The sequence below is a fragment of the Dermacentor silvarum genome, chromosome 10 (genome assembly GCF_013339745.2).
Source record: "Dermacentor silvarum isolate Dsil-2018 chromosome 10, BIME_Dsil_1.4, whole genome shotgun sequence".
Taxonomy (NCBI): domain Eukaryota; kingdom Metazoa; phylum Arthropoda; class Arachnida; order Ixodida; family Ixodidae; genus Dermacentor; species Dermacentor silvarum.
In genome coordinates, this window is record NC_051163.1 from 43,718,708 (window position 1) to 43,741,378 (window position 22,671).

A 22,671-nucleotide genomic window follows, 5' to 3' on the forward strand; every position below is an offset into this window, starting at 1 on the left:
AGATGTTTGCACCGACAGTCACCGTTGAAGATTAGCAACTTGCATACCGAAGCTATCGGGTGACGCAGGCATCTGCTGCCGCACCCAACACAGCAACATGGACTACCGTGCGTTTTAGCATTACCTCCTTTCCAAGCTGCACGTTTATGTTTGTCTATCGGGGCCGCTAATATGTCACTGACACTCGGTGCCCCCTTTTCTCTCAATATGCACAAGTCGTTTTCGTGGGCATCACCTTCGGCAGCCACTTTTGCGGGCCTTTCCACCCAGGTGGCTATCAACTTCATATGCTTCCGATCATGTAAGCACGTATGCCAAATTGCGGCTCAGGAAGCCCACAAGCACAATTTGCCCACGGCTGCAGCAGGAAAGGACGGAACGGGGAGCACCAATCACGGCACGGTGCGTATAAATATAGAGTCTATGTCGCTGCGCAGACTGCAGGAGCAGGTGCTTACCTCGAGAGACTGCTTCCCAATGCAAATGACCAGGCCGTCACATCCAAGAAACGTAATACCGCGACCATAAAGAAGTGAGATAACAGCAAAATGAGATTCCGCATTCAATCACCGCATAAGGGTCAGACAATACACTATACATTGGCTAAGATCCACGTGGTAACAATGAAGAATGACGTACACGGGTCACTTAGGCGCAATCAGCAGTCCAACTACAGGCACAGTGCTTGTGCTTGCCTTCGTTGCACATGGTGGTCTGGTAACAAGCGACAACAAGAAACGCAAACCGATTAGGCAGCATATCCCACCTGTTTACACCGACAGTCATCGTTGAAGATAAGCAACTTGCATTGCGAAGCATTCGGCTCACGCAGGCATCTATACTGCCGCAGCCAACACAGCGACATCGACTACCCAGCATTTTGATAGCCACCCATGTGGCTATCACCTTCATACAATTTCGGACCACGTAAACATGTATGCTGCTCTCTGTTGACGCCAAATCACGGCCAACGAAGGCCACAAGCAAAATTTGCACACGGCTGCAGCAGGAAAGGACGGAATTGGGAGCACCAATCACGGTGTGTGTAAATTGGGAGTCTATGTCGCTGTACGGACTGCAGGAGCAGGTGCTTACCTCGAGAGACAGCTTCCCAATGCAACTTACCAGGCCCCGCAAATCCGAAAAACTTAACACAGCGACCACGACCAAGTTTCTGCAACCAGATTCTGCAGTCAACCACTTCAGTGTAGCTTGCACAAAAACCCAGGCTATTGAGCAAGAAGAGCAGTTTTGAATGAGACCAAGAATTAAATATGGGAATAAGAAAGCTTGCATTCAGCAAGCCACTCTGCTCTGCAAGCAGTGAAGGCCAATAACATTAAGAAACGTGAAATGCTACATAGCACATGATGCAAAGCTTAATGCAAGACACGTGCCGATGCCGCATCTGCTATTTCAGGAGAGGAATTTAACATGGCAACGTACAGTAGAGAATACTGCTACAAAGATGTTATGCTAATAGACAATGACGGGCCTTAAGTATGAGCATAGAATCAGTTCACCTTTATGTTTGGATAAGGAAGAAGAATGATATCTAGCAAGAATGGGGAATGAAAAAGCTTGCATTCATAGAAAAAATATATACTTGGTACAAATTGAATTTGATAAGGCCAGGAAGGTGATTAAGGAAGGGCAAACTGATGGAACTCTTTTGGCCAGCATCGTCGTCCATGCTTGTTCAGAGGTTGCAGGTGCATCTGAACACGAATTTCTTTTGTTGAGGTACCTGGATGACTCTGCCAATATGCGTGCTGGTGGAATGATGGCTGAGGCGCTTTTCAGTCTTGATACAGTCCAACGTAGACTTGGTATCTCATCCAAATACTTCTGGATCCGCTTCTTTGTTCGTGGTGTAAGAGCCTTGTGAGTTCGGCTCCAGCCCCTTCCTATTGGTGTAGATATATGAGGGCTCCTGTGATGAGTGCCAAGATGTGCTTGGTGCAGACTCTGTTGGGGCAGAACAGTAACACATGAGATACAGCAGAGGTTACCCAAACTTTTGTAGTGCTTTCTATGTTGGAATCCATTATGCTGCACCGTAAATATGAAGAAACATTCATATCATCTGCTACAAACAAATGACAATGTATCTCAAGACTAGCAAGCCAATGCAGCGTATATCAAGCATATTTATTTCTGAACCCGGTGTTGTTTACCTTGTAGTAGCAGCAAAAGTCCACACGATGACCTGGTTGTAGCAGGCAGTAGCTTCTCTTTAGTGTGTGTAGTGTGTTGCTTTACACTGTGCCGTCCTCTTTACTTCATGTCTGGAAGAGAAATTTTGACTGCATCAAAAATTGAGAAAACACAATTTCACAATATGAAATGCAAAAAGCTGTGATATATATATATATATATATATATATATATATATATATATATTATGATTTCAGACCGCACAACACATGTAAATGTACACTGTTTGTTCTAGGGAGCTTAAGCAGCATGTTAAATAACCACATATTGGTACTAATTAATTAAATTAATTAATTAAATTATGGGGTTTTACGTGCCAAAACCAGTTCTGATTATGAGGCACGCCGTAGTGGGGGACTCCGGAAATTTGGACCACCTGGGGTTCTTTAACGTGCACCTAAATCTAAGTACACGAGTGTTTTCGCATTTCGCCCCCATCGAAATGCGGCCGCCGTGGCCGGGATTCGATGCTGTCCATAAAATTGATGTCTGCCTAACTACAATGCGTTTGAACACCTGAAGTATTATTAGGATCACAAACGAGAACATTTTTGCGCTCATTTATACACTAGAAGAGCTCACACTGCTGGTTCCACAAGCAAACGCATGAAAGACATGAACTTCATGTATTACAACTGATGCATTCTTTTTCTGCATGACCGCGATGCACCGCTCCACTACTGCAAAAATAAATACCCTAAGGTAAACCAAACTTAACAGCAAGAACACTTGGAACCAACAAGTACGAAATATGGGTTAATTATTATGCGTGTAATTGTTTAATACATTAAATTCAGTACTTTCACTTTAGTTTACCAAAGGGTAAATCGGTTTTGTGAACGAAAGAAGTTGCCGGCGGACTCGAAGAAAAAAAAAATATTGATAAGGCTACTCAGTCACCCAAGGCCACGGCTACAACGAGATGAAAAACGTGCTGCGCGTTCCGATATCGCTCTCTTTCTTTCGTGATTGTGTGTATGACGACGCTCTCGCAACTACAGGTTTATTTCAGAAACGGCAACGTAGGGTCCCGGCTACCCATATGTAATGCAGGATTTAGTTCGTTAACTTGTCTCCGCCTGTGAATTAACGAGACGAGCATTAAATAACGATTCAAGCAGCAATGTTAAACGACTCACCGGTATTGCCATCCTCAGTCGCAGCAGAATCCGGCTCCCGTTTCGATGCATACTTGTTCCGCATGGTTCACGATCAAAACCTAGCTTTCGGGCTTACATCTCAGCTCGCAAACACGTCACTTCACCCGAAGTTAAACAACGCGAGGTGTCGAAGCGTAATAAAGTGGTTTTAGCACAAATAAGCAACCAGCATAAGTGCACCGACCAATGAATCCGTGCTTGCCGTGTCCCGAAAATACCGGTAAAAATTTTAAATCCAGGCGAGAGGTCACGTGAGAGGTCGATGATGATGAACGTTACTTTGCCTCTATAATGACAAAAAAACAATAGTGTTACTACTCAAAAGTAGGATGTATAATTAGGAATAATAAATATGTACTCTTTGTCATAAAATAACAGTTCGATAAGCGTGGGAGTAAGTTTGTATGTTGAAATTGCGCTTACTACGGCGCCTCTAGCGGGAGACGACGGAACTCACTGGGGCAATTTTTTTGAAAACGCACTAGGCTTGGTTTATTAGCCGCGCCCGCGCGGTCGATTTTTTCGCCCTCTGTGGCCATTTGTTGAACTTGAGAGTGTGAGAGCCCTGGCTTGGCCTTCGCATCTGGGCTAGTTCATGCCTATCGCCGCTGCTTGGATGGGCGCGCTGCGACCCCACCCTGCTTAAAGTCCCTTGATGTAGGAAAGTACCGCCACTCTTTGTACTTTGCCGCCGGCGCGCGACCTCCTCGCCTCCTCCTCGCCCCTCGCGAGTCCCTTCCACGACAGACGGCCTTGGGCGCGTTTTCCTGCACGATTATTGGTCTCCCTGCCGTTGCGCTTGGAAACGAGCGGAGCTTGCGTTTTGCTTTTGTTTTGCTTTTTCGTTCGAGCCATCTTGCGCCTCAGCTCGGCTGGCTCGGCGTATAGAGAACGCCGCGCGCTAACATTGCACGCTGTTTCGAGCACTGTCTGCTGGCGCTATGCCGTGCTGCTGCGCACATAACTGCAGCAAGAAGCGTGATGATGGCTATGCAGTTTTTACGATACCGCAAGGAAAGCGTGATGGCTTTTGCAAAGTAATGGTATGCGTGTTGCAGTGTCTACCATGAAGTGATGTAGTGGTGACTGACTATGAAAGACGTAAAGGGGCTCCAGCTGCCTCTATTAAGTCGAATGCTTTACCTAAGCCTTCGAAGAATGCTTAGCAGTCAAGTGTCAGACTCGCTACGCCACTTATACCAGTTAGGCCAGCTTTTTGTGTGGCATATGAAGCCAAGCTCACCAATGTTCACTGCATATATACAGCTATTTTGTAAATGTTACTTGCGCTTTTCAACAACTACACTCGGACAGAACTCAAAACTTTTTACTCATTTACCTTCAATCCGGTAAGTGGCACCGGCCAATATTAATGATGTTGTGGTTAATGGCATTTCGAAGAAGCTCGTACCAGCCAACTGCGATGTCACGCTAGGGGATTAAGCAGGACGTCATGACAAACGGTCGATACCCTTGGTTGGAAGACACGCTTTGAGGGGTGTTTGCCACTTCGTTGTTGGGCGGTATCCAACTATAGAGCTCTTAAAATTAAGGACTCGATTGAGCATGCGGGCCCAGTATGAAACGAATCTCCTGAGCATTCGCGCATGGCATATTCTTTGCAAATAGTGGCTCGGCTCAAAAGAAAACGTGGTATCTCTTACACTTGGAGTGTCGTTTTGATCGCAACAGAGCCGCTTTTTGGAAAGGACAAGCTCTTAGCGCAAGAACGAATTGCCCGTCAACTTTCGGCCGCACTGATACTGCTTTATCATGTATTAAACGGTGTAGGTTTGTGCCATGGCGTAATGTTACTACTGTTGTTTTCTTGGGCATGTCTTTTTCTCAGCTGCCATCCGTACTGCATGGCATATTTGTACACTAGCATTGTTTCTCATTATGAATATTATATGATACTCTTCTACGTTATCTGTATCTTGTCAAATGACGTTTTTTGCGCATGCACGAAAATGAAGCATCTTACTGACCATTCTTTTTGTTTTTTGTGTGATAAATGTTTTTCTGATGTCTAATCAAAATCATAATTTTAACTATCCTGGTATGGTATGTTGGTGTGAACTATCAAAATACCTTTTCCATAGGCGTATCTTTTGCCTAAATATATAGAATGTCTTCTCCCATAGGTATACCGAGTATTTTTTAAGCTTCATTGACACCGACGCCTAAAGAATAATCTGTAAATACCTTTCCTCAGCTTCTGTTATTGTGGGTGATGAGTGGCTGCCGGCACCGCTTCATCGCACTGAAATTGTGCAACCGTCCTATTCAATGCAGAAACCACAGCGCAAAAGATACTTTGACATTGAGACAAACACATGGACGGACGATGCTCTCGCCAGTAATTCATTATAAGAAGGCACACTGAATATAATACCTGCGGTGCACATGCGTGCACATACAAGAAAAAACTGCCAAACATAGAGCGATCTGCCACAAGCAATACTAGATCAGATGCAAAAAGTAAAGCAGCGTATCATGTGGCAGAAAAAATAACTGGAGTATAGAACTCGCCTCAAAGCTCCTTTTACATCAGTGTGTGTCATTCATACGGCTTTAAGATGAAACCAACCTCATCATAAACGTTGCCTTCAGCATTCTCCATGCTGTTATCACCATTTTTCAAAATATTCTACGCCACTGGGGCGCGTAACTGGCCCAAGATAACGCGCCTCCATCGAATTCTGCGGCCCGTCCGCGGGAGCCCAGGCGCAATAGCGTGCCGTGCGCAGCGCGCGCAGCCGGCGGGTGAGGAGAATTGAGGAGGAAAGCGGGCGCGCGGAGGAGAGTGTCGCTACTTTCAAGATCAAGGGGTTTTAACCCTGCTTAAGGTCCCTTGATGTGTGCCTCGATGCCCAGCGACGCCGTCCAGGGTGGAGACAACCCGGCTGGCGCCGCCATATTGAGTCACACGAGCTGAGACTCAGCTACGCTTGCGTTCATAAATAGTGTTACTCGCGGCGCACTTCCAAGTGCTTTGCCTTGATGAGGATTTTTTTATCGGTATCGCATCTGCACATCTTTATAACCAATAGCCGTTAACTCGTCGAAGGTCCAAGACGTATATGTATGGCGCCGGGAACATGCCCCAAGTTGCCTAATTCCATTCACATTTAACATGCCGTGTGTATGTTTGAAATACGCACTATTTTTTTTTTTTTGCGCTTCGATGCTTGGTATATAAGGTTTGCGACCCCCTGTGTGTGGAAGTTTTTCTTTTTCGCTGTTGTATTTTGGTTTACACGTCACGCCTCCTTTACCGTAGCCAGCCACTCGCGCACGGCGGTTAGTTTCCCTTGCGTTGCGTGTGCTCTTCGCGTTCGTTGAAATTATTTGACGATATCTACGCGCAATTTTGCTTTTTTTGCCCACAAAACTGTGTGCTGACAGGATTAAGCTGGTGTAAAAATAACTGCGATGTGAAAATAAGGTTTAGTTAGTGCTGTAGAGAAACATGTAACGTAACTTATCTGTGTCAATCTTGCGTAGTACACACAAGAAACCAAACGACGCACAAAATACATTTACTTATAATGTCTAGTAAAATCAATCATGAAAGATATATGTACATGAACAATTATATGTACTGTGTGGCGCCTGAAGGTTATGTTGAAAGACGAGATAAAAAGAAATCGCAAGGTAGGCTCGACACACAATTCGGGATAGTGAGAGTTTTTTTTTAATTTATTCATTACATGGGGGGGGGGGGTTCAAGTGAGTACATCAACCTTATTACACACAATATAAATCGAAAACAAGAATGCAAACAAGAAAACGCAACCGCAGGTAATATTAATCAAGATATCCAGCCAGAATACATCAGCTACCATCGAATACGTCGCATCGGCCAAACACATCGATGGCGAGTACAGAACATTTTATAAATAACCATTAGAACACTGATAACTACATTGAAAAAATAAACAACACTGCATACATATCGCGTACAAAAACCGTAAATGAAACTAAGACAGTCAAATACAGATTAGCAATGTTTTTCACTTCGAAAATATAGTCCATGATGATGTAGGGCTGTTGACTTTAACAGACGGCGCCCATCCTGTCGATTTCCCTCGTACTGGTCCTCTTCAAAGTGTTTCTAAGTACATGTAAAACAACAAAAGTGATTATTGATATAAAAAGTTGCCTTGTAAATACAGAGAACCCATTACAGTGCTTAAAAATAAATTTTCGCAGAAGTAATGCTGTATTACCTCGCTTAACACGTTTCGAAGAAGTGCACAGGCTACAACAGACACCATGCCAGAAAGCGCCGAAACATATTGGTCCCATGATGCCCCGTAACTCTACTACACCTGGGCGTACCGTGCACAGGCATTTAAAGACCGTCACAGTACCCACTACGATCGGGAATGAGCACGAATGACCATCGGCTTACGAGCACAACGCTACAAATATATTCGTCTAAAAAATCAGCTATATAACGTAACAACCTGAGATCCGCAAGATATCTGCTGAGAATAGAGAAAATCACAATGCTTCGTTTGCCACGTACACAACAGCCGCTCTCCCCAGAAGAAGCACTGCGTTCTTTAGTCCCAAATAACCAGTAGCAAAAAAAGAAACTAAGGGGGAAAAAAAAGAAAGAAACAAGACGCACACGATGTGTGCTTCCCATGAAAAAGTAAAATAGGTGGTTTACATGACGATTTGTAGCTAATGTAAGGCTATTTCGCGGCGAAGCATTTTCGTTAGTTCTTAAAAAAATGTCACAGTTTCGCCCTAAGGGCGAAGCAATGAATGCGATAGCAACACAGCAATGTCATACGAAGTAAGGTGAGCGGCTTTGGTAGCAACAACACGCAGAACTGTTGTCGACGCCATCGGCGTTTTGCCCGCGTTAGCTCAAAATGCGTGCGGCGTTGGTGACTGTTGCTGGAGCCTCTGATGATGATGATAAGTGGTTCTTGAGGGAAAGGGAAAGGTTGACGCTATCTTCTGCAGCCCTTGAGAGCCTCTGATATAAATAGGCACTTCGTGCCGCAGCTAAACGTCGCCTCCCTTCCCTCCCCCCCCCTACCCCTCCCCCACGGACTCTCGCGCGTCTGAAGAAGGCGCGTTTGTTCTACATATATGGTGATTGTAAAGGAGAAAAGAGACGCCTACTTCTGCAGCCCTTAAGCGAGCACGGCGCAGAACGCGCGTTTGTTCTCCGCCGTGCGTTCACTCCCCGTGAAAGACGCGCCCCTCGCGCCCTTTCACTCGCACATACAGCGTTCGGCGCGCGGCGACGATTTCATCTCCAAATGACGTCATACGGAACCTCACGGCGACGGCGACGCCGACGGCAGAAATCTGCTTTTGAGTGTCCATATAATTGCTATCGCAATAATAAGGATACTACTCGCATAGACTGCGCTGATCAAAACAGCAAAAGCCTATGCGACGCGCGCTCGCAAACCATAGGCTACTCAGCATCGGTGCAGTGCTTAGTTCGTGAGCGAACGTAGGTACGTGAGCGAGGATCAGAGAATACTTTCTTATTTATGAAAAACACGATGCGACAGTCTAAACTTTCTTGACACTTACCTCGCAAATGTAGGAGCTATCCGTTGCCTTCCATTGATACCGCTTTACTTGGGCTTCCCATCTCTTCCTTCGCTCTGGGTCCCCGGGGAAGCGTAAACAACGAAGCCCTTTACGCGTCGATCCGGTGCACTTGGGAACACAACAGGCCGTCATGTCGACTCGATGCACTTGACAAGCTTGTCATTCATGCGGCTGAACACTGTCCAGCAAGTAGAAGCATCAGCGAAGCATCCGCGCGCACTGTGTCCCGAACTAAGCACCGGCACCAAGCACTCGCAACCGCTCGCTGTGACTCAAGATGGCGTCGCAGCGAGAAAGCGGCGGCGCGGGTGCGGTCAAAGGATGGCACCACCCTGAATGGCGGCACTGGCATCGAGGCACCCTACGGCAAAACGCCGTGCAGCGCCAATGGTGGTAGGAATGTGAAACACTGAGACGGCCGCTCCGAGCCCCGCGGCAGCGACTGAACGTGTTTCAACGCGCGTGTGACGTTCAAAATGTCGCGTGTGTTGTTTTGCGGCGTTCAGCCGATAAGCTGTATTGAAAATTACTTTCGTGCGCCTATACTCGACAAAGACGACAAGCTGTATGTGGCGGGCCACGTTTACGACTTGAAGGAGACCGACGGCGCCGACTTGAGGGCGCCGTCGGTCACTCTCAGCAAGGGAAACAATTGTACGTTTCCTTGCAGGTAGGGAGAACATGCATGCATTTTTATATCAGCAAGTGGTTTTGACGCATAAGCGGAGGCGCACACGCTACCACGACTTATTGGAGGAAGATCTGCGGTGCAAGTTAAACGAAGACGAAGAACACACAAAGAAAAAGACTTCTTGAAATTCCGCTCACTAAATTAGGGGTAAATTTAACATCAGAAATAGTACTCTCTTTCGGTGCCTCGGTATGCGGCTTTAGCCACAGGGACGTGTTTGATGCCGTTTGTGGTTTCATTCAGTCAACAAAACGAATAATTTTTTTTTTAATGAGAACAGTCCCAAATCGGCATTCGGTGATTACACGTCGTTTTTGCTACGTTGCCGGTGCGTGGTCACAGAAATGTCCAATTGCAGCTCTGGTATTTACAGTATTTCGTTCATTTCGTGGCCGACGTGCGCAGAAACGCATTTTTGCAAATCTATAAATGAAGCGTTTCTAGGTGTTGATTTTTCCTTTATTGGCTACTCCGCCGTTCACGAAGTGTTTGGAGCAGATCCTCCTTGTCTGCTTCGGTATCCACGGCAAGCCGTCATTCTCACCGAAGAAAGGAAAAGGAGCATGATTGCGAATACTACGCAGTTCATACTGACGACACAGTTCCCTTTGTATGCGGCCGCAAGCAAGAGCGCACATGCAGTAACCGAATGACTTCTTCACGAGACGGTAAACGAGGCAAACACGCCACAAAGCGCTGACGAGAGAGAGCAGTCCCACGGCGGGCGCCACTTGGTGAAGGCATTTGATGTTTAGAGGTTACACGCATCATCACTACCCCCAAAATCAACGGAAACCGAGTTTACTTTCTTCGCTGAAAGTAGCACAGAAAAACGCAATTTAACAGTTAATTACCGGACTGCAAGCATGCAAGTAAATCAACAAAGATTCGCGTGCAGCCTACAAGAACATTTGAGGCGCAAATTCGCGCGTGAGATTTCGCGCTACGCAAGCTTGCTGTGCAAAACGTGCGCCATACACTTCCAACCGCGCTTTACACATAAATACAGTTGCGGAACCTCAAGCAGCTAGACCTGGCTAGACCTTAAAGCATATAGTTACATTGACACTAGGAAAACGCTGTTTTCACAATTACTTAACTCTTCGAACAGCAACAATCCATCTTTTTCGTCGTTCTTGCTCCTACGGGCGACCAGGAAATCGGTACAATTTCACGCCAGCCTGGCCTTCGTGGCTGTGGCAGTTTTTTATGCAGCAGTACCGGCACTTAATTGTTCCTCTTCCTTTTCCGTACGCTTTCAGTCGATGGATTCGAATTAGTCGAGCTGAAGGATGACATTGTCTCAACACCAGAAAAGACCGAACAGCACCATCGACGCCGCGCCTACGTATACCCCCGCGCGCTTTGGCCGTCTCATTATTGTTGGCGGCGCTGCGACAGATGGCGCAGCAATCGCAGCAAACTTCACTGTACGGAGCCTATATTTCGATTTTTTAACGCGTTGCTTGCATGCGTCGTGTAGCTTCGTGTAAGCTGTACCGCCAGAGCAGCTAGCACACGATGCGACTGTGTGTTTATATAGAAATTTTAAATAAACATGACAAGTGTTCGAAGAGGCGAAACATTTTATTTTCAAGTCATATTCTCAGTAAGCACATGCACACTTTTTTTCGCAACGTTCGATGAACGCAAGCACAGAAAGATGGTTGCACTGCAAAGTGCAAGACATGCCAATACAGGTGCCATATGTTCAGAATAAATTTCACAAAAGGAATAAACAGGCGATATTATGAAAAACCCGACAGAACAGTAAAACTGCAGAAAACAGAATTAGCATTAAAGAGGAAAACAACGCTCGTCCTTTGAAGCCCAACCTTTCTTATTAAGTGGTAGTTTCAGGCTGCATAGCAAACAAGAAATGAAGGCAATTGTCACCCAACCACGCTCTCCCCCTGTCCTGCCGTTGTTACTGCACCACGCAACACAAGCAGTAGTTCCCGTAGTACTTGACTACGGACGGCATGACCTGAAAAAAAAGTATTATTGGTTATGTCTTCTCTCCCGCCTTCGCACAAATTTTCACCTACTCACCTGCGCACTTCACATCGCCCTTTCGCGAACAGCGGCACGTGCAATTGTCGCAGCTAAAAAAAAAAAAATGCAACCTTCGGTGCCATTAAAAATTATGGGGTTTTACGTGCCAAAACCACGATCCGATTATGAGGCACGCCGTAGTGAGGGACTCCGGAAATTTTGAACACCTGAGGTTCTTTAACGTGCACCTAAATCTAAGTATACACGCGTGTTTTCGCATTTCGCCCCCCAGCGAAATGCGGCCGCCGTGGCCGGGATTTGATCCCGCGACCTCGTGCTCAGCAGCCCAACTCACCATAGCCACTGAGCAACCACGGCGGGTCTTCGGTGCCATGCATGCGCTACTGAGGCAGGAGTGTTTATTCTGAATACATCGTAGCCACAGCTTACAAACATTCTTCTCAATTCGCAAGTTCTCTCTAATTGCGCTCGCAACAAAGGCTTCAAGCAATCTGCGCACGCCACGAATAAAGATCCTAAGCATAACTGCATTCTTTCACACAATTGCACACACATGCATTGAATTCAGACAACGTATACCGGCGTGTGCCGACTCGAGCACTTTCTCGCGCGAAGAAACGATTTTCTCGCAAACGTGTTGAGCAGCATTCCAAATTGCTGTTTCTTACATAATGTGAAGCAATCCACGAACATCATGCGCGAAGTGAAGAACACAAAAAAAAGCTCTCTGCACCGAACAGCACAATGCGACAAATGTCAACTTACGGCTGAAGTGACAAATAGATAAGGAATTTGCAAAGTAATGAAGGGAAAAAAAGAACGTAATGAAGACCTTCTCACCAAGCAGCAGCCAAGCAGACAGACGTTCTGGCAGACGAACTCAGCAAGGACCACGCAGACGTTGGCTGGCGCTCTTTGGCCATAGCTGGCCCTTGCGCCATAAAACAACACATATCATCATCACCACGCAGACGTTATCGCACATCTTTTGTAGCGTCGCCTTGCCTGATCACACCATGGCCGATATTTTGTAGCGATGCGTTATGCTTTATTCTATATACTAGCCTTATCATCCACCGCTCACGGCCGGTTGATCCCGTTAATAACGTCTATACGTCTACAGCCACATAGACAAGTAGACGGATAGTGCACTAGAAAAGTTACTACTGTAGATAACTAGTACGCACGTTCCCTTGGAGACAGGGAGTGTTGTATTGCCCGGGCGGCATGAAGCTGCGTAGCTCGGCCGCTTTCAGGCTGGAGTGGCCACTCTTGTAATCCGTATGTTACTCTATGGTCCTGGCGTCGGTGGTTTCATCAATGATTGAAGCGGAACCCTCTCTCGGTGGACGCTGCTCGCCATTTCCTGCGCCTCGGACAGTACACGGTCAAGGCTGGCCAGTCTTTCAACTAATCCGTTGGTGCTCAATAGAAATTCGTCGTCGCTGTCACACTCTTCCGACGCCCCCTGCTGCAGGCTTTCGAGATCTTCTTTGAAGCCTCGGAATTCTTCAACAGCCCGTTGTACTCGCACGTCAATTACAGAATGGCGGGGAGCGTTGCCGTCGCAGCTGTGCCGGTAGTGATTCACGGCAGCTTCACGTGTGAAGGAACGGTGGCGCTTGGCGCACTTTACCTCCCCGCTGCGGCAATGGTGCATGTGGTCTCTCAGCTCGGACAATATTCCAGCGAATGTAGCACACCTCCTGCCGCCTACCATGCACACAACGCTTAGCTGCTCTAGGTTGGACAGCTGGAACCGCAGTCGGAGAAGCTTTCTTTCCGCGGAAGCTCTTCCGTCGATGGGGCACTCCATTCCTTCGAAGACTTCGCCTCGGCAATCTTCGCACAAAACGTGACCGCACGCAAACAGTAGTGAGTTAAAAGGCACCCGGCCACAGCCTCTCACGGCGACGGCGACGCCGACGGCAGAAATCCGCTTTGGAGTGTCCATATAATTGCTATCGCAATAAAAAGAAAACCGATTGCGCGGCGTAGAGCACGCCGGGCGAGCCGGCCAAGTCGGTATAATCATAAAAACATACAGAAAAAAAAAAGGAACTGCTATGTCGCGCGGCTGCTGTGCCTGTTGCCATGCCGACGTCAACTCCCATGTGCGCCGCCATTGTTATGGCGGGGCGCCTTGACGCTAGGGTTAGCGTCGGAAAGAGCGGCTGCATTAACTCGACCAATGGGAGACATGCGGAGATTCGCGCGGCAGTCTGGAGCACGAGACGCGGTCTAGTCCAATCGGGAACGCAGGCGCGAGATCGGACCATAAATGGGCACAACCTAGGGAGCCGTTTAAGAGCGTTTGAATGTAGGCTCCCTAGGCACAACCCACGTGGGCACAACCGCTTCATGTGCGCTCCTGTAAGCTCCCGGCGCCAACCTATCGCTAGTGCACTGTACTGTCGCGTCGGCAGACGGGGAGAAGGGGTGAGCGTCCGAAGGAGAGTAGGCGCCGTTGGTACACACACGCACGCACACACACAGCTCGCGTGACTTCCTACGGTCATGTCTCGCAGACTCGTCGGGGCCTCCCTAAAGCCTAGGAGCCTTATGCCTCACGACGATCTGGGGCTGTCTGCAAAGGTCCTCGCATGCAGATTTTTAATGTCTGCGCTTTGCGCTTGCGCTATCGGTTGCCACACAAGCTAAGCGTAACATTCCCCGCAGGGGCGTCTGCGTCAGCAGGCGTTTGGTGTGTTGCGACACCACGGACCCGAGCACATGGGGGTTGGCGCCTCCCGCGTGTAGCCGTGCGCGGCTTAGCTGTGTCCGGGGAAAAGAGGATCCTGCGGGTTGAGCCGATGCCGGGTGTTCGGACCTTCATGGCCCCTCGGCGAAGGCAACACGCCTCTTTGGCCTCCGCTTCACGTAGACGGCACCCCCGAACTGACCCACCCGGGGGAAATCGGTGGTCGCCTTTTCCTGTCCCCCTCTCCGATCTTTCTCTGCTCTATTTTTCTGTCTTCACTGTCCTGTCATCTCTTCTCTTCTGTTACTTTCTCAATTTCCATAGCCGGCTTGGGTTAACCTTGTGTAGGTGCCCTCCCTTGGGTTTATATATAAGGTTATAGCGGCAATGTACGGCTGGCGCCTGCAGCCTTACACGTTAAGTGCTGCAGCGTCCCCTTGTTGGACTCCGTGGTGGGTGGCTGCCATTGTTGCCGAAATACACCAAACTGCTATGGGAACACCCGCTTTTCCCCGACTTCTTGATCGTCTCCCTCAGAAGAGGGGACGCACCGATGAGATTCTGAACTTGTTCACCAGACCAAAAGACATTTTCCCCCGATTCCAAGTAGTACATAGTGAAAGAACCGAAAAACTAGCAAGAACCATATCCCCATTTGTAGTTGCAAAAAGCTTGACCAACACGCTAGGTCCTGGCTACAAAGTCACCAAAATGCCAAGCGGGGATCTTCTGCTTGAGCTACGGGATAAGGAGCAATACTACAGACTCGGCAAGCTTGTTACTTTTGGTGATGTCCCAGTTTCCGTTTCACCGCATCGATCAATGAACACAGTACGGGGGGTAGTATCTGAAGCAGACCTCATCGACCTATCTGAAACCGAACTGTTGGAAGGATGGAAGGAGCAAAATGTCACGAATGTGCAGCGCATTGTTATGAGACGGGACAATAAAGAAATTCGCACGAAACACCTGATACTTACCTTTGAATTGAGCGTTTTGCCACAAAGCATTGAAACAGGGTACACAAAGACATCCGTAAGACCATACATCCCAAATCCTAGGCGATGCTACCAATGTCAAAGATTTGGCCATGGCTCGCAGAGCTGCCGTGGTCGACTCACCTGTGCTAAGTGTGGAACACAAGGTCATGCCTCAGACAATTGTGAGGCCACACCTCACTGCGTTAATTGCGATGGTGACCATCCAGCATACTCCCGCTCCTGTCCAAGCTGGAAAAAAGAAAAAGAAATCCTAACACTGAAAGTCCGTGAAAACATATCGTTCAGGGAAGCACGCAAAAGGTGTTCACCATTCCACACTACCACATATGCTGATGCGGCGCGTCAAGGGGCAGCGTCGCAGCGGCTACTGCCACCTGCCCAGCCCGCGCGCAGCGAGCTGTCGCTTGTGGCTCCTGCCCCCAGGGTGGAAGGAGCTAAGTCTACTCCACCCAACCAGCGAACAGGCCCGGTTACCCTAGGGTTGCCGGCACCACAACAGTTCTCGGTGGCAGCCTGCGCTTCGCGTAGCGAACCCGCAGGCCCGCCAGCAGCTACCACGGTGGGTGCAGTCAAGGCTGCCTCACCCTCACCGGCCCCTGCTGGTGCTGGCAACAGCCGGCGCAGCTCAGGCCCAAAGGCAGCCCCATCGACATCCGGGCTGGTGGGCGCAAATGTCTCGTCCTTCGCGGCGAGACTTTCGCGTGAAACTTCTCGCTCGCAAGAGCGCGTGTCCGGCGCCTCACAAGAGGAAATGGACACCACACCCACCCCGACGGCGCACCAAGCGCCTAAGGAGCGGCGAGGTTCCCTCGACCGCTTCAGAAAAGACAAATCCCGCGTTACAGGGCCTGGAAAGGGCTCTGTAATCTAATGCAACACTTCCTTTTTGTTTTATTGCGATAGCAATTATATGGACACTTGAACCGGATTTCTGCCGTCGGCGTCGCCGTCGTCGTCGCCGTCGTCGTCGCCGTCGCCGTCGCCGTGAGGTTCCCTATAGATAAAATCTTCGCCGCGCGCTGTATGCCCGAGAGGAAGCGTGCGGGGTCGCGCGCTATCACGGAGAGCGAACGCACTCAATCTCCCACGCGCAAGCAAGGAAGCAGGAAGCCAGCACCGGAGGGAGCAAGGGGGGGGGGGGGGGGGGGCGCACTTCTCTGCCAACAACCGCGCTCGTCGCTCGCTCGCACCGTCTCTTATCTCCACACGGCAATCGCCGCTCAGTTTCCGTTGAAGCGATAGACCGCACGTACCTTCGCCCGCTGCGGCGTATGCTTGCTGCCAGCGTTTTGACAGTCGTTGTCATTCAGTGTGATCTCTTCGTGTTTGTGCGCGCTCACACCACGCTTGTTCATTCAGTTCGTAATAGTCGGGCCACATTTTCCAACGCACGCTACACACGCAATGCTGCCCGGATCGGCAGTGCAGCGCTACAGGTGTGTCCCTTCGCACGCGCTGCCCACGGGAAGCGCTTCTCATCAACACCACCGTTTCACACGCGCCTTCTCGTGGTCGTCGAGTCTCTCTTCATGTCGGTCTACTTACGCCGCAGCACACCTGCTTACTTAATCAGCTCATGTTTACTACAATTCATATTGCTACCAAAGCCGCTCACCTTACTTCGTATGACATTGCTGTGTTGCTATCGCATTCATTGCTTCGCCCTTAGGGCGAAACTGTGACATTTTTAGTACACACAGCACCCATTTACTTTCAGTATGGCCACACAAATTATACAATGGAACATCAGAGGCCTTCTTGGGAACCTCGATGATGTGCAAGAACTTCTCCACAAACACAATCCAAAAGTGATGTGTGTACAGGAAACTCATTTAAAATCGGCACATACAAACTTTCTTCGACAGTATGTTACGTTTCGTAAAGATCGCGATGATGGTCTCGCATCATCAGGCGGTGTTGCAATTGTGATTCACGATAGCATAGCATGTCAACGTTTGCAGCTGCAAACGCCCCTTGAAGCAGTGGCAGTTCGACTGGTTCTCCTTAACAAACTCATCACCATTTGCTCGGTATACATACCCCCACATTACCGCTTACACAAACACGAATTTCAGTCCTTGATAGACGAATTGCCAGAGCCCTATCTTGTTCTTGGCGATCTCAATGCACACAACAGTCTGTGGGGCGACGCTCGCATCGATGCGCGAGGCCGTCTAATTCAAGATTTTCTTTTCTCATCCGGTGCTTGTCTGCTTAACAAAAAAGAACCTACATATTATTGTCTTGCAAACAAAACATTTTCCTCTATAGATCTCAGCATAGCTTCTCCATCCAAATTCCCTGAACTTGAATGGGTAGTTATAAAAAACCCTTACGGGAGCGACCATTTCCCAATACTGCTGAGAGCACCAAGACAATACGAATCTCCACCACATGCTCCCCGGTGGAAGGTCAATGCAGCGGACTGGGATAAATTCCAAACACTTACCAGTAAGCTCTCGTGGGCAGACATTTCATCGCTCGGAATTGACGGTGCCATCGAGTATTTGACTAATTTCATAATTGATGCAGCTTCTAAGTGTATTCCCCAAACAATTGGACTTTCTAGCAAACGCCGTGTTCCGTGGTGGAATGAACAATGCCAGAACGCACGTAGGCAGCAGAACAAAGCATGGAGGCAGCTTCGCGATTATCCTACTGCTGAAAACATTGTCAGTTTCAAGAAAATCAAGTCCCAAGGTAGGAGAACACGTAGACAAGCCAGGAGAGACAGCTGGCAAACATTTTTATCAAGTATCAACTCGTACACGGATGAGGCCAAGGTTTGGAACAGGGTGAATAGAGTAAGAGGACGACAAACACATCCGCCTCCCCTGGTATAAAGACAGGGAGACAGCCTGGAGGACCAAGCGAACCATCTGGGTGCACATTTTGAACATGTTTCCAGTTCATCACACTATTCTCCAGCGTTTAAAAGATACAAATCAGCAATAGAAAAACAAAAACTGGACCGAAAGAGCACCGGAAACGAGCCATATAACCTACCTTTCTCCCTAGCAGAGCTGCACGCATCACTCACCTGTTGCAACCAATCTGCCCCAGGCCCTGACCGTATACTATATGACATGTTGAAAAACCTACCCTCTGAAACTAAGAAAACCCTTCTCTGTCTCTATAACTCTATATGGACCTCCGGCGAGATCCCCTCTGCCTGGAAAGAGGCCATAGTGATCCCTATCCTGAAGCAGGGCAAGGATCCATCGTCCGTATCCAGTTACCCGCCCATAGCTCTAACAAGCTGCCTCTGCAAAGCTTTCGAGAAAATGATAAACCGTCGTCTGATACATTTCCTAGAATCAAACAAGCTGCTTGACCCATACCAGTGCGGTTTTCGCGAGGGTCGATCCACCATTGACCATTTGATACGTATTGAGGCACAGATACGTGAAGCTTTTGTTCACAAACAATTCTTTTTATCTGTATTCATAGACATGGAAAAGGCCTACGACACCACATAGCGGTTTGGAATACTGAGAGATCTCTCCCACTTTGGTGTACGTGGTAATATGTTAAATGTCATTGAAAGTTATCTGGTGAATCGCACATTCCGTGTTCGAGTTGGCAATGCATTATCACGACCTTTTGTGCAGGAAACTGGAGTGCCACAGGGTGGGGGGCTGAGTTGCACTCTCTTCATTATAAAAATGAATTCCTTGCGTCTAGGCATCCCACGTAATATGTTTTATTCAACGTACGTCGATGATATACAGATTGGATTTAAATCATGCAACCTTGCAATCTGTGAGCGGCAGGTTCAACTTGGTCTGAACAAGGTGGCTAAATGGGCAGACGAGAATGGATTCTGCTTAAATCCACAAAAGAGCACCTGCGTCCTTTTTTCTAGAAAGAGAGGACTGTACCCCGACCCCGACATTGACCTGCAAGGACAGCGTCTACCTGTAAAAACGGAACATAAATTCTTAGGCATTATTCTTGACACAAAGCTAACATTCATACCACACCTAAAACATCTAAAAAACAAGTGCATGAAAACAATGAATATTTTATAAGTGTTGTCACGCACTACATGGGGTAGTGACAGAAAGTGTCTGTTAAATTTGTATAAAAGCCTCATACGAACACGCCTAGACTACGGGGCCATAATTTATCAGTCAGCCACCCCAACCGCGTTGAAGATGCTGGACCCCATCCACCATCTAGGTATTCGCTTGTCTACAGGTGCCTTTAGGACAAGCCCTGTAGAAAGCCTTTACGTAGAATCCAATGAGTGGTCCCTCCACTTGCAGAGGACCTACACAGCTTTCATGTATTTCCTTAGAGTGAATGCAAACAGTGAACATCCCTCATATTCCACCGTAAATGATTTGTCCAGCTCCCACCTCTTTCATAACCGACCTGCAGTAAGAGAGCCCTTCTCGTTGCGTGTGAGAAGTCTGGCTGAGGAAATGGATGTCCCACTCTTTGAACATCGTCTAATGACACCCACTATACAGGTCTCACCGTGGCAGTGGCAGATTGTCGACTGTGATTTGTCCTTTTTACATGTTACGAAGCACGCCCCGGTTGCACACATTCGAATGCATTTCCTCGAACTGCAGCATAAATACTCCTGTCCGGAATTTTACACCGATGCATCAAAGTCTCATGCCGGCGTCTCTTATGCAGCGGTTGGCCCATCATTTTCAGATGCCGACACCCTGCACCCCCAAACGAGCATTTTCACAGCAGAGGCTTATGCAATACTGTCGGCTCTTAAACATATCAAAGAATCGAAAATACCAAAAACAATTATCTACACAGACTCGCTGAGCGTAGTAAAAGCTTTAAAATCTCTTAAAAGGCACAAAAATCCCGTAATAGTATCGCTTTATTCATTAATATGTAATATTTATGCGTCTGGGCAACATGTTGTGGTGTGCTGGGTGCCAGGACACCGAGACATTGAGGGAAATGTACTGGCAGACCAGATTGCCACATCCATCGACGCAAAAGCTGGAAACACATCCATGCGCGTCCCTGTTCCCGATATGAAGCCATATCTACGCAAGAGACTTCGAGCCCACTGGCAACGTTTGTGGGACGCCCAGAGTCTAAACAAACTTCATTTAATTAAGCCTCGCTTAGGGAACTGGCCATCGACCACGAAATCTAGAAGAAATGATGTCCTATTCTGTAGGCTCAGAATAGGACACACTTATGGCACGCACAATTACTTGTTGTCTGGAGGCGAACCCCCGACCTGTACTAGATGTGGGGAGGTACTTACTGTACTTCACATCCTAGTACAGTGTCCACTAATAGAACCTGAAAGAAAGAAACACTTCGTTCAAGCCTATAGAGAGAATATACCCCTTCACCCAGCGATGTTTTTACATACTGACCCGGTATTCCAGCACGAATCAGTTATAGCCTTTTTAACCGACATCGACATTTTGCAAGTTCTTCGCCCGAGAGATTCGTAGCAGGGTCCTCTTTCAGAGGACGCTGCTGCGACAGCATTTTGAAATGCACTCTCCTCCAGGCTCTTGCTTCTAAGGGTCTCTGTGAGGCAGTAGTGCCTAGTATCGCTCACAGCTTTTTTATACCATATTCATTGCGCCCTATCGCATCATTGTCATGATCTTATTAATTTTGTCTTTTACGCACTTTAATGCGCAGGATTTTAGGCCCCTTTACAGCCACCCTACACCTACCCACTGTCATTGATCATACCATTGCTCACTCAGTACACCACGTCTTGGCGCTCTTTGGCCATAGCTGGCCCTTGCGCCAGAAAACAACATATATCATCATCATCATTAAGCGTAACATTAGCAATGGTGGATATGAAGGTACGTACATGCTGAGCAGTTTCTGTTAACACTTTTTTTTTAAAACATGTATCGGGATTTTGGTTGAATAATCCGATCGCATCATCGCGCATCCTATCATTGTACTTTTAATGATTTACATTTTTAAATGCGAAGCATTTCTTGGCGAACATTTGCTACTTTGACGATATCTAGCCGCCTACGTTTTTGTGCTCTCATGGTCGTTTTGTTAACTTGGTATGTACCAAAATTGGCATACTATGGCAAGAGCATATGACGAACATACATGACATGTCCATATGAACATATGGCATGACATATCATGGGGGAGGGGGGATAAGTTAGTGCGTTCTGTATTTTCCCGTACAACTCACCCCCCCCCCCCCCCCGCACTTGCGCTATCCAGAATCATTACTGTGGCATGTCAACAGGCCCGAATTGTCACGATGGCTACATATTTAGCTTCGACATCCTGCCTGAGATCCCGGCGATAACAAGTACGAGCAACTATATTGGATCCTACCGCAGAGTCAACACGCTTGGTGGTTAAGTGCATTCATAAACGTCGCTAGCCGAACGGGATATAGAGGCGGCCTGTTTTGCTACTCGTTTTCCGGCGAAAAAATGTCACAGTTTTGCCCTAAGGGCGAAGCAATGAATGCGATAGCAACACAGCAATGTCATACGAAGTAAGGTGAGCGGCTTTGGTAACAATATGAATTGTAGTAAACATGAGCTGATTAAGTAAGCAGGTGTGCTGCGGCGTAAGTAGACCGACATGAAGAGAGACTCGATGACCACGAAAAGGCGCGTGTGAAACGGTGGTGTTGATGAGAAGCGCTTCCCGTGGGTAGCGCGCGTGCGAAGGGACACACCTGGAGCGCTGCACTGCCGATCCGGGCAACATTACATGTGTAGCGTGCGTTGGAAAATGTGGCCCGACTATTACTAACTGAATGAACAAGCGTGGTGTGAGCGCGCACAAACAAACATGAATAGATCACACTGAATGACTGCAGACAACCACTGTCAAAACGCTGGCAGCAAGCGCATATATACGCCGCAGCAGCGGGCGAAGGTACGTGCGGTCTATCGCTTCAACAGAAACTGAGCGGCGAACGCATAGTCATAAAGGTCAGAGCCGTGTGGAGATAAGAGACGGTGCGGCGAGCGACGAGCGCGGTTGTTGACAGAGGAAAAGTGCGCCGCCCCTCCGGCGCTGGCTTCCCGCTTCCTTGCTTGCGCGTGGGAAAGAGACCGCGCGGTCGAGCGACGAGCGCGGTTGTTGGCAGAGTAGAAGTGCGCCCTCCCCCCCCCCCCCCCCCCCCGCTCCCTCCGGCGCTGGCTTCCCGCTCCGTTGCTTGCGCGTGAGAGATTGAGTGCGTTCGCTCTCCGTGATAGCGCGCATCCCAGCACGCTTCCGCTCGGGCATACGGCGCGCGGTGAAGATTTTATCTATACGGAACCTCACGGCGACGGCGACGGCAGAAATCCGGTTGAAGTG

At 48.2% G+C, this 22,671-nt stretch overlaps 1 protein-coding gene and 1 long non-coding RNA gene across 3 annotated transcripts in view; both read right to left on the bottom strand.

The window, feature by feature from the left end:
- Nucleotides 1-22,671, bottom strand: part of LOC125940573 (uncharacterized) — a 52,501-nt gene that overhangs the window by 28,015 nt on the left and 1,815 nt on the right. The window lies entirely within an intron of this gene.
- LOC125940574 (uncharacterized) lies at nt 1,408-3,636 on the bottom strand. Its single transcript, XR_007463764.1, has 3 exons — nt 3,357-3,636; nt 2,178-2,288; nt 1,408-1,968 (listed from the first exon to the last, which is right to left on the bottom strand). It is a non-coding gene; the product is annotated as an uncharacterized LOC125940574 (long non-coding RNA).